The following is a 15,655-nucleotide window of genomic DNA, read 5'->3' as shown; positions in this document are numbered from 1 at the left end:
CGGTCACTGGCCGTCGCGGTGGGCGGCCCCCGGCCAGTCCCCTCCCCTGTCCCGCCTCCTCCGGGGAGGAAACTCCGAGGGGTGATTCACCGTGATTCAATTGCGCCGCCGAGCGCGACGCTTCCCTTCGGCCCCGGCGGCTCCAGGTGCGGCGGGGAACCGGGTTCCCCGGCCTCCCGGCCCGCTGACGCCCGGGCCACCCAGGCCGGCGACCCCGACGTCCGGCCTGAGTGGGCGGGGCTGCGGGGAAGAAGGCGGGGACGCCTTGGAAGGAGTTCTCGAGGTGGAGGCAAGGATTCCCCGGTACCGTTCGGTTACGGTGCTGTCCCGGCCGGGGGCGGCAGCACTTACAAGTTGAACGGCCCGGAGCGGCTCCGGGCTCGCTGGGGCCGCCGAGAGCATTGCCCCGGCGCTCCGGGCACGGGGGTACGGGTGGGGGGCCCGAGCCTCGGAATCTGCGCCCAAGTAGCGGCTGACGGTGAGCACCGCTCACCCGCGGTTCGGCCGCCAAGGCCTTCCCACCTCACCCGGCCGTTAGCGAGGGTTGCAACCTGTAAAGGTGGTGCAAATGCAGGTGTCTGCCCACAGGTCCGGAGGTCAGTTAGCCCAGGCTCAGCCCGGCCCAGCTCGGGGTAGTGACTGAGGAAGAGCTCCCCCAGTCCGGCGGTTTGCCCTTGGGAGAATTCCAGCATGACATCTGCAGCCCTGTGGTTCCAGAAAGGATGGTTCTCACGCTGAAGAAGACATTCGTGGGACTGAGTTACTTCCGCCCCAATGTAGAGAAACCAAAAATGAAATTTAAAAATATCATCAGACTCTTGTGTGTGTGTGTGCCTGTCATAAGCATTGGGCTTTTTGAATCTATTTCTGGCTTCCTCTTTGGGCTTTCCTGTAAAATTGTCAGGCAAGAGAATGTTAATTCTTATTCTAAGTGGCACTGTACAAGGTCTTGTCAAAGTACCTGCCATCATTCCGTTTTTATTACTCTGTAGTTGCCTCCAAGACAGACTGGATGGGTTTTAGGGAGAGAGCAGAGTCTCCTACTTTTTTTCTAGGGAAGTCAGCCTTGCCTTTTAGGACATACTGCATACACATTTCCATATAACATTATGGAATAAGCCATAGCAATACACTCATTTTAAAGGCAATAAAACCCTGCAAAGTTTTTTTCTCTCTGTGTCTGAACTGAGATGAACTGAAATAGCACATCCAGGTTTAGCTCTTGTCCACCTTTCCTGGAAGCTGAAATCTGCACTTGCTGGTTTCCTCTTTGAGCTCTCTTCCAGCTCTAAAACCCACAGAATTTATATTTGCAAAACGAGACCATGCAAGCCTCCTTTTTGTAGTCTCCGGGCCTGAGTCATTTTCCCTAACAGATCTTTAGCAAGCCTGGGATGTGATTCTTTGCACTGGAGTTGAAGGTACCTAGAAGAAAATGTTACACTTGCGTTCCAAGACCCAGGGAGTTGTTGCTTTGTCTACAGAGTAATTGGTTCCATTTGGAGACACTGACTGTCCTGAAATCATAAAGGGCTTTAAGTGATGTCAGGGTCAGCAATTTGGCAAGAAAAATATGTTTAACGTTAGATGGTGACACAAAAAGTGATGTAAAGATTGATAAATTAGATAAATACTTATTTTACATATTCACTAAAATGATCAGATAGGGAAGAGAGGAATTGGTTGGGTTGCTACGGAGGTTTTTGAGTAAATATAGAATTGCATTCTTTAGAATTGTGCTCTCTGTCTCTCTGAGTTGAAGATACCTGTTTGATGGACTGACCATGACATGCCTAACCTTGTATTTTTTTTTTTTTTTTGGCATGGAACAAAATTTATTAATAAAAAAACATTCTTTCATATCCAATCCAAAATGCTGACAGGAAATCATTCAAACAATTAAAATCAGGACAGTAAGTAGGAGTGCTGATACATTTAATAGGAAAGGGACTCCTTATCTTATTCTGTATACCCAAAGTCTAGAGAGAACTCAGCATCAGGGCAATAATTCAACTATTTACTGAATGAATGGGTTTCTGTTCACCAAGTTAGTGCATATGTCAAGTATAAGGAGCTATAGAAATTGGGAATTAAGGGATGCTTACATAAAATGATACCATATTAAAACTTTAAAATTATATGTGTTATATTCATGAGGCCATACATTAAAAGTTTTCATTTTAAATGACTTTTTTGTTCCTAAAACAATATCCACAACTTACATTTATGATTTACATATTTTGTCAACATTGTATGTACAGAATAATATTTACTGTCCATCAAAATGGAAGTTGACAGACTGTTTGATAAGCCTTACGTTTATAAAGATAGTTTTGTGCTGAAAATAGTAATCCTGTTTAAGGTTTGAACTGGAAGTTTTTTCTTTAAAATTTTGCTTTTTAAAATACGTGCTTTGGGGACACCTGGGTGGCTCAGTCGGTTAAGTGTCTGCCTTCGGCTCAGGTCATGTTCCCAGGGTCCTGGGATCGAGTCCCGCATCGGGTTCTCTGCTCCGCGGGGAGCCAGCTTCTCCCTCTGCCTCTGTCTCTCATGAATAAATAAATAAAATCTTTAAAAAATAAAAAAATAAAATAAAATAAAATACATGCTTTGTGATAACTTATTTAGTAAAGCTTCCTGTAAACTATTTTAGACAGCTAATGGAATTTTTGAATGACGAGGATAATAAATTTCATTGTACAGGCTTTCCACTATTTAATTTCAATCTAAATGTTAACTGTTGGACTAGTACATGATTATTTTCATAAAATGCACACTCATGACTGCCAATTTTTCCATGACTAATTATACCCTGCCAGATGTTTTTTAAGTTCTGCTAAGTCATATTTTCTTTTTCCAGAACTCTATGTTCCCACTCCAAAGTCCCTCTGGCCTTTTTTCATAGTTTGCTTTTTACCTGAATTTGGGGTAAAATGGATTCACTGCTCTTTTTACCATTTTTATATGAATATGATAGTTTTATGTAAATTACTCTCAAGTTCACCTATCCTAAAGCTTAACCTATCCCCTTCCTGGGGAGATATACATTTTGTGCAATTTATTCTAAAAAGTCAGGAAGCCTTTCCATGCAAGAACAGCCTCCTCATATGATTGAAAATCTTCTGAATCACCCTGGAATCCAAGTTGTTAGAAAAATGCTAACCAGTCCCCAAACTTCCACATTTGTTTCCTGCTGTTCGGCCACCTCTCCTCCTGCTTACATTTTCTGGCTGTAGCAAGAATCACTAATGACTACTTAGACAGATGGACCTTGCTGTCAAGTAATACCATGCGACCCATGATGGATTTGCATTTTCTTACCAATCTGAGCATTATGGAACACTCACTGCCCAGCACTAGACAGAAAAATTTCAATGACAAATTTTGCCTTTTGAATACCAATGAAAATAGTTGGCTGCATGCACAGCTCCCAAAAAGGTGTTCATTGATTCAAATGTATTAAAAACCTACTATGTGTTGGTAATTGTGCAAAGGGTTGAGAGATGTAAAGAAAAAAATCCAGTCCTTATTGCCCCAAGGAGCTCTAGGGGGAAGAAAGATGACAAACACACAGTTGAAATCAAGTGAAGAACTAGATGAAACCAAGTCAGTGCAGTTAGTGGGGGGTACAGAGGAAGGGCTGCAACGCTGCCCAGTCATTTCCAGACTCCTCATCAACCACAGTGCATCACTGTTTATGCAAAAGCAACGTGACCTCTCCTACATGGATCCGTGCACGCACACGTCAAGGAATAACCATCGGGATATTTCTACTGGAGAACGGTGCGTTCCGCAAACTGCAAGCATTTTCTACACCTACTGCAGAGCATTGTTGAGTGCCTATGGATGAGTAAATGAATCAAGTAAGCCTGGGTTTATGACCCAATCTTACGTCCATGTATTGGGAGTAGAAGGAAGCATAGTTGTGGAAAGAAAGTCTCTGAGGTCAGAAGACCAGATCTGCATTGTGAGGCTGGCCGTGGGCTCCTCATCCCTAGAAGGATGTCTGTGAGGTCCCCTCCAGCCCTCTGATACTCTAAGATCTAATCATAAAGGGACTGGTCAGGCCAGCCTGATTATCATTATAGTTTAGGAATGTTTCACGCTTCTCAGAATCCTCAGGATACATCATGTAGGAGGGAGTTTTGGTAACCGCTAAGCTCAAGGTCACTGAAGGAAGTTAAAAAAAAAACAAACGTAAGAGTAGGGAATAATTTTAACAATCAATTTGTTTCTGTGCAATAAATATCAACAGTAAAACTTTAGGAATGTACTCTTAACAGTGCCAAGTGCCAGTGATCTAGAAATCGTCTGGCCACAGTCTGATCGACGGTGATAACACAGAGATATCATTTACTCTAGCCAGTCTGCTTCCTCTTTTTCTTGAAAGTAGTAATGATTTTTTAGCATTTTGCAAACTCTGAAGAATGTAATGACTTTTTTTAAAAGATTTATTTATTTATTTGACAGAGAGAGAGAGCACAAGCAGGGGGAGCGGCAGGCAGAGGGAGAGGGAGAAGCAGGCTCCCCACTGAGCAGGGAGCCTGATGTGGGGCTCGATCCCAGGACCCTGGGATCATGACCTGAGCCGAAGGCAGACGCTTAACTGACTGAGCCACCCAGGCACGCCCCTGGCCCTTGATTTTAAGAACTGTATTTGTCTTACATCTCCTTTATGGATTTGTTAACCAAGATCTTGCCTTCTACAGACTAATAAATACTTACTGAGGGGTTACCGTGTGCAGGGCAACATACCAGGAACTGTCTTGTGCGTCCTTTTGCTGAAATACCTTGCAAGCTAGTCAGAGAGCTGAGGCAAATGTGTAAGCTTCCAGGAGAAGGCGGGATAAGTGAAGTGGGACCTGTTGCCATGTCTCTCGCTAGTAGATGGAGGGTTCTGTGCCAGCAGAGGCTGCTTTATCTTTACTAATATCCCCAGTGCCTGGCACAGTGCCTGGCATGTAGTATGTCCTCCACACCCATAAAGCCTTGTTTAAAGACAGAGAAGGGATTTGGGACCTCCAAAGAGAGAATTTACTTTTCACTGGGGCAATGAGAGAAGGTTCCCTGGAGGAAAGCACTGTCTGAGCTGGACCACAGGGAAATGGCTGAGAGGAGAAAGGATGAGCCAAGGGCTGGGGCCCGTGTGAGCAGAACGTTGGCTCATGGGCAGCTCTGTGGGCTCCACCAGGAAGTCTGGACTTGATTCAGCAGCAGTACCTTAAGAAACTTACTCTTCTGATCATGGTTTGTCAGAAGAATTGAGTCAGGGGGTGCACCAGGAAGCTAGGCCCCTAACCCGCATGGCGGCCGAGGAATGGAAAGGAAGGACAGCTGCAGGAAACAGTACGAAGGAAGAAGCTGCGGGACTCAGTGACTGGTTGTGGCTGGGGGCAGGAAGGAGTTGGAGGGGTAAGGTTTTGGGCCAGAGAAAGGTGGCAGCACAGGTTAAGATAGAGCCTGGAAGAGAAGGTTGGCAGCTCAGAAACTGTCAATTTTACACATGTTGAAGGTGAGGGGGCAGTGGACCACTAAGAGAAATGCCCAGCACAAAGAGTTGGAAACGGAGCACCAAGGCTTGGGAAGAGATTGAGGCTAGAGCTAGAAATTGGGAGACATTTGCCTAGAGGTTTGGTCAAAGATGTAAAAGTAGACAAGGTCTCCAAAGGAGGGTCTATAGTGACAGCAAATGCCGTAGCAAGCAACAGCAACCTGCTCAGCTTGGCTCCAATCAAAGGGGCGTGTGTAAGTCTATGAGTCTGGAAGCTCCTAGCCTGGTGGAAGGGCTACAGAAACCAGGGCCTCTGAGCCTGGGTCTCTCTCTTGCCCTTGCCTGTTCTTTCTCCCATGTCTCATTGAAGCTGGTCTCCATTTGTGTCTGCACGCGGACTCTGCATGGCAGGGCACAGAGGACATTCTCCCTGCTCCATCATACCGGGGTCCAGTCGTCATTCAGGGGAAGGACTTTGACTATCCCTCTTTGGGGCACATGCCCATCCTTTGGCCAATCACCGTTGCCAGAGGAATATCAGGCCTGGCCATGTGTCCCTCCTGGGGCCAGGGAGTGGGTCTGCTCCTGGAAGGAGCAGATGGAGAAAGTTAGCAGTCAGACAGAAACAGTAGCTACCAGTGGGCCCAGGACTGTGACTGGAGGAGGAAGATGACAGGGAAAAAAGTAGAGGAAAGTCCAGAGAGCTGGGATAGGACAGATGGACCCTAATACTACAGAAGGAGAGTTTTCATAAGAAAGAAGGGGTCATGGCAGCCTAGAGTGAGCAGAAGACCAGCTATGTATGTAATTTTAATGGGTGCTAAAACACCCAATTCCTAAAATTAACTTGGCTACCAATCTTGCCAAGTTTCTCACTTCTTTGGGTGGAAGCTAGAAAGAGCCGCACAGTTAAGTAGGAGAGAGACACATTAGGTTTTCTCAGTCATTCAGATCAATTCAACAAACATTTGTTGCCGACTCCCTGCCCCCTCCCCACCTTGTGCGAGGCACGAGGTTAGGTGCTGGGGACACAAAAATAAAGGAGATGTGTTCTTGCTCCGAAGATTATGTGATGAAGGACAACATGAGACAACCGATAAAGCACGGTATGTGCTGTGTCCATTAATCCCAGGAAGGCTTACGGAGCGCCTGCTGTGTACTTCACTTGTGCTGGGTACCTGGGGGGTCCGGCCTTTCACCTGGTCAGTGGCCAGAATCCCGTACTCATCCTTCTACCACAATCATTGCCCCGTTTTGAAGTTAATCGTGAGGTCATTGTCTTCTGCCCTGGTCTAAGCATCATGCGGGCGGGCACGTGTCTGCCTTGGTCCCGTGCTGAAGGCCAGAACCTCTAACGCTTAGATGCTATTGTCAAATAGTTGCCAAATGAGAGAACGACAAACTATACGTAGCCCTGACATGAGGCTGTTTTCTGAGAATCCAGGAAATCAGCAAAATGACATGTTCTCTCTACTTTAGCCTTTAGCTGATGCCATGCTGCCAGTGGAAAAGCAAATGATCGTTAGGAAGCTTTCAGCAGCTTTCAGGAGCTGTCTGTTTCTATTATTCATGGCCAGTCAAGATAGCCAGAAAATACTAGTCTAGCAGCCTCTAGGTATTAACTTGTTCAATCCTCACCACAGTCCTGTGAGAGGTAGGTAGAATTTAATGCACATGAGTTAACCCAGAGCGCAGAGAGGTTAATTCACTCACCCAGGGTTGCGCAGCTGGGAGGTGACAGAGCTGGGATTCGAACACAGGCAGTTAGCTCCAGGGCACACCTCCACAACCACTGTATCAGCATGCCACCTGTCACAGGGATGACATTAAGGTGTGCACATTTCCCACTGCACGGATCTAAGCCCCTTTTCCTTTTTCCCCAGGGTTTCCTGACTTGTGAAGCTGGCCCTCTCTGGGGTTCCTGGCTTCGAAATAAGGGGAATTTCCAATAGAAAGCCAAGACAAAACCAGCCCTTAGTTGAGAATAAAGGGCTCCTTCTTTTGCTTTGTTTCTAACTCATTTAGTCCTTAATGTTTTTTGACAACCAGATTTTTTTTCTCTCCGGAGCAGGAAAAAAAAAGGAGACCTTGGCCTAAAAATGCCTTATTTTCCCCCTGACAACATGAAACAAATGCTCCTCCATATTTCCGTTATTCATTAAGAAATAGGGGACATGATTAGAATGATTAAACTAGAGTTTAGGTTAGGGCAGCCCTTCTGACTCACTTCTTGCTTATGCCATAATTGAACCGATGAGCTAGTTGAATCCAGAATTACTTCCACTGATTTATCAACTTTCCACATGCCTTTCCTCATGTGTCAATTCACATCCTAATTGCCATCGTGATACACATGTCCAGGCTCAAGATGGGACTTGTCACAGAGTCACTTACATTTCCACCGGTCTATGTGTGCGATGATCCTTGGGAGCCCAGAAGGGATGCTCGGGCAGTTGAGCTCCCTCCTACGGGACAAAGGGGCCATCTCCACCACTGACCTGACTCTTCCGTGGTCCCTCACTTCCCCACACCTACTGCAGGTTGCCTCATGCTAACCTGTGAGCCTGCCTCTGGAAGCAGGTGAGGTGACATCAATGCCTGGGTAACTGGGGCCTTTCTTAGCTGAACAGCTACTACCTTGGTGCCTTTCCTATCTGGTCCCTTCCACGTCACCTTTAAAGCATCTTGGAAAAATGATGGTATCTGAGAACCCATCCCGGAAGCCGATCCCAGGAAAAGTCACCACGGACTCTCCTGCCTCTCCTTGGACACGTTTATATCATTTGGCAGTCAGGTTCCAGTAACCACTAAGGGTGTCCACAAGACAGAAATGCCACAGGGCAGCAGGAGTTGAGTGAGACAGCGTGTGCGATGTTAGGGATTATGTGGGAAGATAGGGAGAACTCAGTGTTTTGTAATAGGGAGGAGTCTGGATCTGACCATGTGACATGAACCCCAGGTTCCCCGCAGCCGCCTCGGAGCCCTCCAAGAGGTACTTCGGGGTATGTGAGCACCTTGTCCCATAGCCGAGGAAGTCACTTTGCCTCTTTTTACGTGGGGCAGAAAATTATAACTGGCGATATGACTAATGCTACCAGGCAGTCCTCAAAGACTCTGATTCGCAGTTGCTGTTTAGCCCAGCGGGATAGGGATGGTTACCACACCATCAGGCAGTGATGGGCACCCAGAACACCGCGTGTGGGAAAGATGCCATTTCTGCGGGTCTTCCACAGAGAGTTCCGCCCACGCTGGATTACCCCAGAGAGCTGCTTCCTACAGTGTAGCCTCAGTTCAGGCCACCATGCGCTGTCCTGATAGTATCTGGTGCCTCTCCAGATAGTGTCCACTTATCTCTGCCTCTGCTTTGGTCTCTAACCATGGTGTGCTGGATCTGACACAGGCTCCAAGAAAATCTGGTCCCGGATCTCTGACCAGGAACTCTGTGGCGCTGAGGAAGGGTGCATGCGGGCTCCTTGCTTCCTTCTGTGCCTGCGACCTGTTGGGCAAGGCACTACTTCTTTAAGTCAGCATTTCAAAGAGAAGATTAAGAACAAGTTAAGCCTTTAGTTCAAATAGTTCAGTTAATCCAAGAGCAAAGTGCACTGGGTTTTGAGGCCATGTGGAATAGCCAAGTCTTAAAATCAAAAGTGGTCGTGGAAAAGGGGCGCCTACTCCTTCCACTAAGAGGGAGAAGTTTATGTGGTGAGTGCGTGTGTGTGTGCACAAGCCATTTGATTTCTCAGGGTTTTCATTTTCCTATCTGTAAAATGGGCACAATGAACCAGTGGTCCAGATCTCATATTCTTTGTTTTGCTACTGTAGAGACAGACATGTGGACCAGAGCTTATTTTCATAGCTACTCTATGCTTCTTGTATCAAGCAGTTACTATTTCCAATTTTTAAAAGGATTTTAAATGGACATTTATCTTCTTCCAAGGATAATAGTTTATAGTTTCTGCGAACATACCTCCTAAACTGATTTAGTTCAAAGCATCCAATGGTTCCAGACCTAAACTGGTTGTGGGATTTTGAGACCAAGCTCAGACCCACCATTTCTTTGTCACTGGCAATCACTCAGATATTAAGACCATTTACCTGTGGGTCTGCATGTTTTATTTTAACATTGGCGCATGCAATATTATGGTTATCACAGTCTTAGACATGCTGTTGGTGCACAATGGATGCACAACACTTGGAGCAAGGAAGTTAACCAGGTACACCTGTAGGGCACATCACCCAGAGGGGGCTGGGTGGGTGATGCCCTGGAGGAAGGCTTGGTGGCAGCTGATGGCGCGACAAGCTTTGCACCTGCTCCTCAGTGTCCAGCTCTTCCAAGGTCAGCGGGGAGGTGCCTTCTGAGAAGGGCTTTTGGGGGAAGAGAACTTGAGAGTGAGGCACAGAACAATTTTCTGAGATTCTCCTCCGGGCCTCTTAAGACTCTTCTGGGCAAACTCACTGGATTCTCCCTTCAACTAAGAGCTCCTGAGACCTCAATTCTTCAAAGCCTTCTTGATGACACTGGACAAGTCGGTGGTTTCTCCCCAGTACCCACCTCTGAACACTCCCATCTTCACTAAGGGCCACCCAAACGAGTAGGTTTTCTCTTGCCCGAACACTTCCTAAATAAGAAATTGTTTTACTAGCATTGATGAACTTTTCTGTCTAGATCATCATGATTTAGTCACAATAACCATGTACTAGGATGATCTTAATTTTCTTCTGATGAAAATCCTGGAACGCAGGTACTGTAATTTCCTCCTTCAGAAAAGGGAGGCGTAGCTAGGCTTAAGGAACTTGGTTAGGAACACACACTGGGCTGGGGCAGAGCTCGGGGCTGAAACCAGGTTGTTTAGTTCCAGAGCGTGTACACTTGACCATGACCCAGCCTGCTGGCACCTCATATTGAGCACTCACTATGCACCAGCTTGGGGCACTAGGAAGGTCATGATGTTCCCCCTGCCCTCAATGGGGCCTAGGGATGTGAAGGCTATAAGGTAGGTGACTCTTTGCTGGGTCCGTGACCCAGGAAGAGCAAAAAGTGCTGCAGAGCCCCCGAGAAAGGAGTCGTTGGTTCTTGGTGGGGACCTATTTTATCTTTTTGATCTCACCTGGCCAACTTGAATTTTTGTGTATTAAAAGGATGACTCAGACTTTGAAAACTAGGAAAAGTACCTTTACTCAAAAACAGGAAAAAAAAGAGAAGATTTTATGGTTTTAAATAAAATTTCTCCTTATTTGCATCCCCTGGTGAGTGGCAGGCAGTTTTGGATGCCCTTCTGTTCATTTATTTATTTATTAATTATTATTATTATTATTTATTTACTTTTTTTAACTTTTTTCTTGTGTTATGTATTCCACCTAGGGGTGAATTCAGCTTCCTTCAACAGCTAACTTCACTGCTTCCCAAGGCATTAACCTTGATATAAAATTTTCTAATTAGTGCTGAGGAGGACGGTGGGCAAGCTCTGAAGCCGTTCCTACCCGCCCATACCTGTTAAACTACTCCAGCAGCTTCCATCAGCAAGCCAGAGAAACAAACCAACCAAAAATCCACCCAGCTTCAAGTTTATCCCTTTAAGTTGCCCTTTAAGGATGAATGTATAAGGTGGACTGGGTTGCTCTAGCCAATGACAGCAGTGACACTGTGTTGAGCGTGTAGACAAAGCCCCAAACTTCAGTGATGTCTCCAGGTGTTGAAAGGAACAAAACCCCTTAGTTGAGAATCATGATGAAAATGCTACTTAGAAACACGTCTAAGCGGCCGAACTTTGTTTCCTAGACAAATTCACGGAGAATGAGGCAGCAGGAAGCCATGGGTGGGGTGGGTGAGCAGCTCTGCCCTGGGTCAGAACGGAGGAGAGGTGTTTCGTGGGCAATCTGGCTGAGTTCCAGACTGCAAGTCTGGGTGAGGGTGGGGGTTAGGGAAGCCCCCCTGCCCCCCCAGCAGGACTCCAGCAGCCCTCATCCTTTCTGGAGAACACAAACAGATTGAGGGCACTGTACAAATTGCTACAAGATACCCAACATCCTGTGGCTGAGTAAACAGGCATGGCGAGCTAAGGCCTTGATTATGCTTAAAAATTTAACTTCTCAAGACAAACAGATATTTAGGGAAGCAGAGATTCTACACCAAGGATGTCCAGGTTTGGACATGACTTATTCTCTCTCTTTTTTTAAAGATTTTATTTATTCATTTGAGAGAGAGAGAGGGAGAGTGCTTGAGCAGGGGGAGGGTCAGAGGGAGAGGGAGAAGCAAGCTCTCTGATGAGCAAGGAGCCTGATGCGGGGCTCAATCCCAGGACCCTGGGAACATGACCTGAGCAGAAGGCAGACGCTTAACCGATTGAGCCACCCAAGCGCCGCGACTTACTCTCTCTTACGAAACAGAAACTTTTAAGATAACAACAGTACTGTCCCAGGAGAGCATAATACCAGGAGAGACAAGAATCTTAAATAAGGAATGGAGTCTTCGTTTTTCCTTATCAGAGGAACACATTAAAAAAAAAAAAAAAAAAGAAGATTTGCAATGTAAGAAATCTTGTTCAGATGTATTTTTCCTCCTAATAATTAATAAATCAAAAAATAAATTATAGTACCGGACTAGTTAAATTACTTAGGTGTATTTTTCCCAGGCATTAATATAAAAGGAGGAAATTAGACTCAGATACACTGGTCTCCACTACTTGCCCCCCTCCAGATGGGAAGAGAAGGGCTCTGAGGCCTCCCTGGCCCCTCGGGACTGTTGGAACTTCTTCGGGCCCCAGCAGAGCAGCTCAAGGGCCCGTCTCATGCGTGTCTGGCTGGTCCAGGGAGTTTACTCAGCTGCTTTCCTGCTTCAACTTCTTTCTTCTTTTTAGTCATTTTTTAAAAATTAAGACTTTATTTTTTTTTTTTTAAGATTTTATTTATTTATTTGACAGAGAGCGAGAGCACAAGCAGAGGGAACAGTGGAGGGAGAGGGAGAAGCAGGCTTTCTGCTGAGCAGGGAGCCCAATATGGGGCTCGAAGGCAGCCACTTAACTGACTGACCCACCCAGGCACCCCAAGACTTTATTTTTTTTTAAAAAGACCAGTTTTAGGCCATTTGGATGTCTTCTTTGGAAAAATGTCTGTTCATGTCTTCTGCCCATTTCTTGATTGGACCATTTGTTCTTTGGGTGTTGAGTTTGATAAGTTCTTTATAGATTTTGGATACTAGCCCTTTATCTGATATGTCAGGGTTGCTGGAGTGGTGGAGGGTGGGACAGATGGGGTGGCTGGGTGATAGACATTGGGGAGGGTATGTGCTATGGTGAGCGCTGTGAATTGTGTAAGACTGTTGAATCACAGACCTATACCTCTGAAACAAATAATACATTATATATTAAAAAAAAAAAAAAGAAGATAGCAGGAAGGGAAAAATGAAGGGGGGAATTGGAGGGGGAGACGAACCATGAGAGACTATGGACTCTGAGAAACAAACTGAGGGTTCTAGAGGGGACGGGGGTGGGGGGATGAGTTAGCCTGGTGATGGGTACTAAGGAGGGCACGTTCTGCATGGAGCACTGGGTGCTATACACAAACAACGAATCATGGAACACTACATCAAAAACTAATGATGTTATGTATGGTGATTAACATAACATAATAAAATAGAATACTGCCCAGCCTAAAAAAAAGGAGCAGTTTTAGGTTCACAGCAAAATTGAGCAGAAGGTGCAGAGATTTCCCAAATACCCCACCCACCCCCAACACCCCCCACCACGGTGGTACTGTTCTTACCGACACATCGTTATCATCCCAAGTCCAGAGTTGACGTTACGGTCCACTCCTGGTGGTGTACATCCTATGGGTTTGGACAAATGTGTAATGTGACATGTATCCAATATTATGGTTTCATAGAGTATTTCATTACCTTAAATCTCCTCTGTGTTTCAACCTAGTCACAAAAAAGAGGAGATGCTTCCTGAAAGTGCATGTCATCCTTGTCCAGGGGCCATGCTGATCTCCTCTATATGCTTATAGCTTCAGTGTATGTGCTGCCGAGGAGGGCGCTGTACATCTCAAGAGGCAAAATCCAAAAGGCTCTCCCTTGTGGAAAATCATCCCTCAGGGACGGGAGGGCTGCAGAGCTGGTTCGCGTCAGGTTTGCGTTGCCCTGCTCCACATCACCACCACTTTGCCCTGGTGGGGAAACCAATCTCCACCCTCTACGTGAATCGGTGGAGGACTCAGGGCTCTGGCAGCAATTTCTGCATTGGCCATTGCACGGATGCGCCAATCTTACTCTACGGAGGGCAGGTGCGTTGCTTTTCTAATAAAATGTTCATCTCTGTGGCTCCAGTTCCAGGCAGACAATGAGCACCCCATTAATGTTTGTTGTGTTGAACTGGACAGACTAGAACCCAGGGGGGAAATCTCATTGTTCTTTATAGTAAGACCTCTATTAATGAAACAGAGGTGTCCCCCACTGCATGTCTAACTGCCGCAAATCTGTCCTGCAGAGCCAGGAATAACAGAGGAAGTAGGAGTTTCGGATTCTCTCTGACCATATCCTGCCAGGACACCCCCCTTCCCTCTCCTCCACATGCAGGGGATCGTATTGCTCTGGCTCACGGGAAGGGTTGCGGTATTCCTATTTGTCTGCTTTTTCTTAGCAATGTAGAGAATAGTGCCTGGTACACTGCAGGGGTTCTGTGAGCTTCTGCGGAATGAAGGAAAAAAATCACGGTTCCTTGCCCCCAGGGAAGCGAGGACCTCGCCTCTGCGATCCCGGAGCGAGACGCATGGGAGTCCAGACGTACAGCTGTCCACCCTTTGCCGCGCTGGGGCTGATTTTTAACTGTTGTGGCTCCTTAGTCAGCTGCTCCTTTCAATCTCTATCCTTCGAGACCAGCTTTATCATAATGAGCTGTGTCTACAGGAAGTTAGTTCTGTGCTGCTTCTAAATCTTCTATTTTGCAACACAAGCGTGCATTATTCTTTAATACTCCCTTGGAGTTCATGCTTCCCGGATTTCAGCCCGTTCTTATGGCCCCCTTCCTCACTTTCCTGAAAATGCCTTAAGATACTGGATAATAAAAAGAAGAAGAAGAAGAAGAAGAAGAAGAAGGAGGAGGAGGAGGAGGAGGAGGAGGAGGAGGAGGAGGAGGAGGAGGAGGAGGAGAAGAAGAAGAAGAAGAAGAAGAAGAAGGAGAAGAAGAAGAAGATAGTAGGAAGGGAAAAATGAAGAGGGGGAAATCGGAGGGGGAGACGAACCATGAGAGACTGCGGACTCTGAGAAACAAACCGAGGGTTCTAGAAGGGAGGGGGCTGGGGGGATGGGTTAGCCCGGTGATGGGTATTAAAGAGGGCACGTATTGCATGGAGCACTGGGTGTTATACGCAAACAATGAATCATGGAACGCTACATCAAAAACTAATGATGTACTGTATGGTGACTAACATAGCATAATAATAATAAAAAAAAGATACTGGATAATCATGCTTGCCAGGAACAAGCAGGAAAAAGTCCTTGTGTGCTACAATCCTCTTTAATCAGTGGCCTGTGGTAATACTTTCAGTCTCTCCTTTCCCCATCCCATCCCACCCATTGCCATATCTGCAGCCTATTCACCACCTCATTGTTGATTTCTGCATAGCGAGTATTCGCCATTAGATTCGGAATAGTCCTTCTCTGTCCAGCCCCGTATGGTAGGGAAGTACGTTTCCCAAGCTCCCTTCTAGCTTCTTAGCTCAGTCATTGAGAGTTGCTGGTAGAAGACCAGAGGGCAAGAGAAAGGGAGGAGCCAGGGCATCTCTCTCCATCCCTAGCCCCCACTTTGGTCAGTGTGCCTCCTGTAGACTGTACCTCCTCCCTGGACCCAGCAAGGCAGTCCGACCCCTGGGATCTGGTAGCACTACCTATTGTCTCTCTATCCCCAGGGATAGTAGCAGATATCTGCTCTTGTTTCTCTTGAGATTGCTTCCCTATGTCCTCTTTGGTTTCTCAGCTCTTGCCTGACCTTTGTACCCAATTTCCTGTATGAAATCCACTCTGTCTGAGAAACCTAGAGTGGTTTCTGGTTTTTTAATAGACTTGAATAGACACAGCATGCAAATACTACTGCTGACTTCATGTGGGCTCCTCATTTTTCTTCTAACTGTTCTGTGGAATGAAGCACTTACCTCACAAGATAGTGTCAT

At 46.3% G+C, this 15,655-nt stretch overlaps 1 long non-coding RNA gene and 1 other non-coding gene across 2 annotated transcripts; one reads left to right on the top strand and one right to left on the bottom strand.

Annotated features, from left to right (window-relative positions):
* The first annotated feature begins 96 nt into the window (after positions 1 to 96).
* LOC118020181 lies at positions 97 to 814 on the top strand. The gene is made up of 2 exons (XR_004681828.1): positions 97 to 283; positions 589 to 814. It is a non-coding gene; the product is annotated as an uncharacterized LOC118020181 (long non-coding RNA).
* A 12,604-nt stretch (positions 815 to 13,418) lies between these two features.
* LOC118020445 lies at positions 13,419 to 13,523 on the bottom strand. The gene has a single exon (XR_004681883.1). It is a non-coding gene; the product is annotated as a U6 spliceosomal RNA (small nuclear RNA).
* Between the last annotated feature and the right edge of the window lie 2,132 nt (positions 13,524 to 15,655).

The sequence above is a fragment of the Mirounga leonina genome, unplaced genomic scaffold (genome assembly GCF_011800145.1).
Source record: "Mirounga leonina isolate KUSES-001 unplaced genomic scaffold, KU_Mleo_1.0 Mir_173, whole genome shotgun sequence".
In the NCBI taxonomy this organism is placed as follows: Eukaryota; Metazoa; Chordata; class Mammalia; order Carnivora; family Phocidae; genus Mirounga; species Mirounga leonina.
Note: the sequence above shows the minus strand (reverse complement) of the source record. Positions and strands in the feature narration are given on the sequence as shown.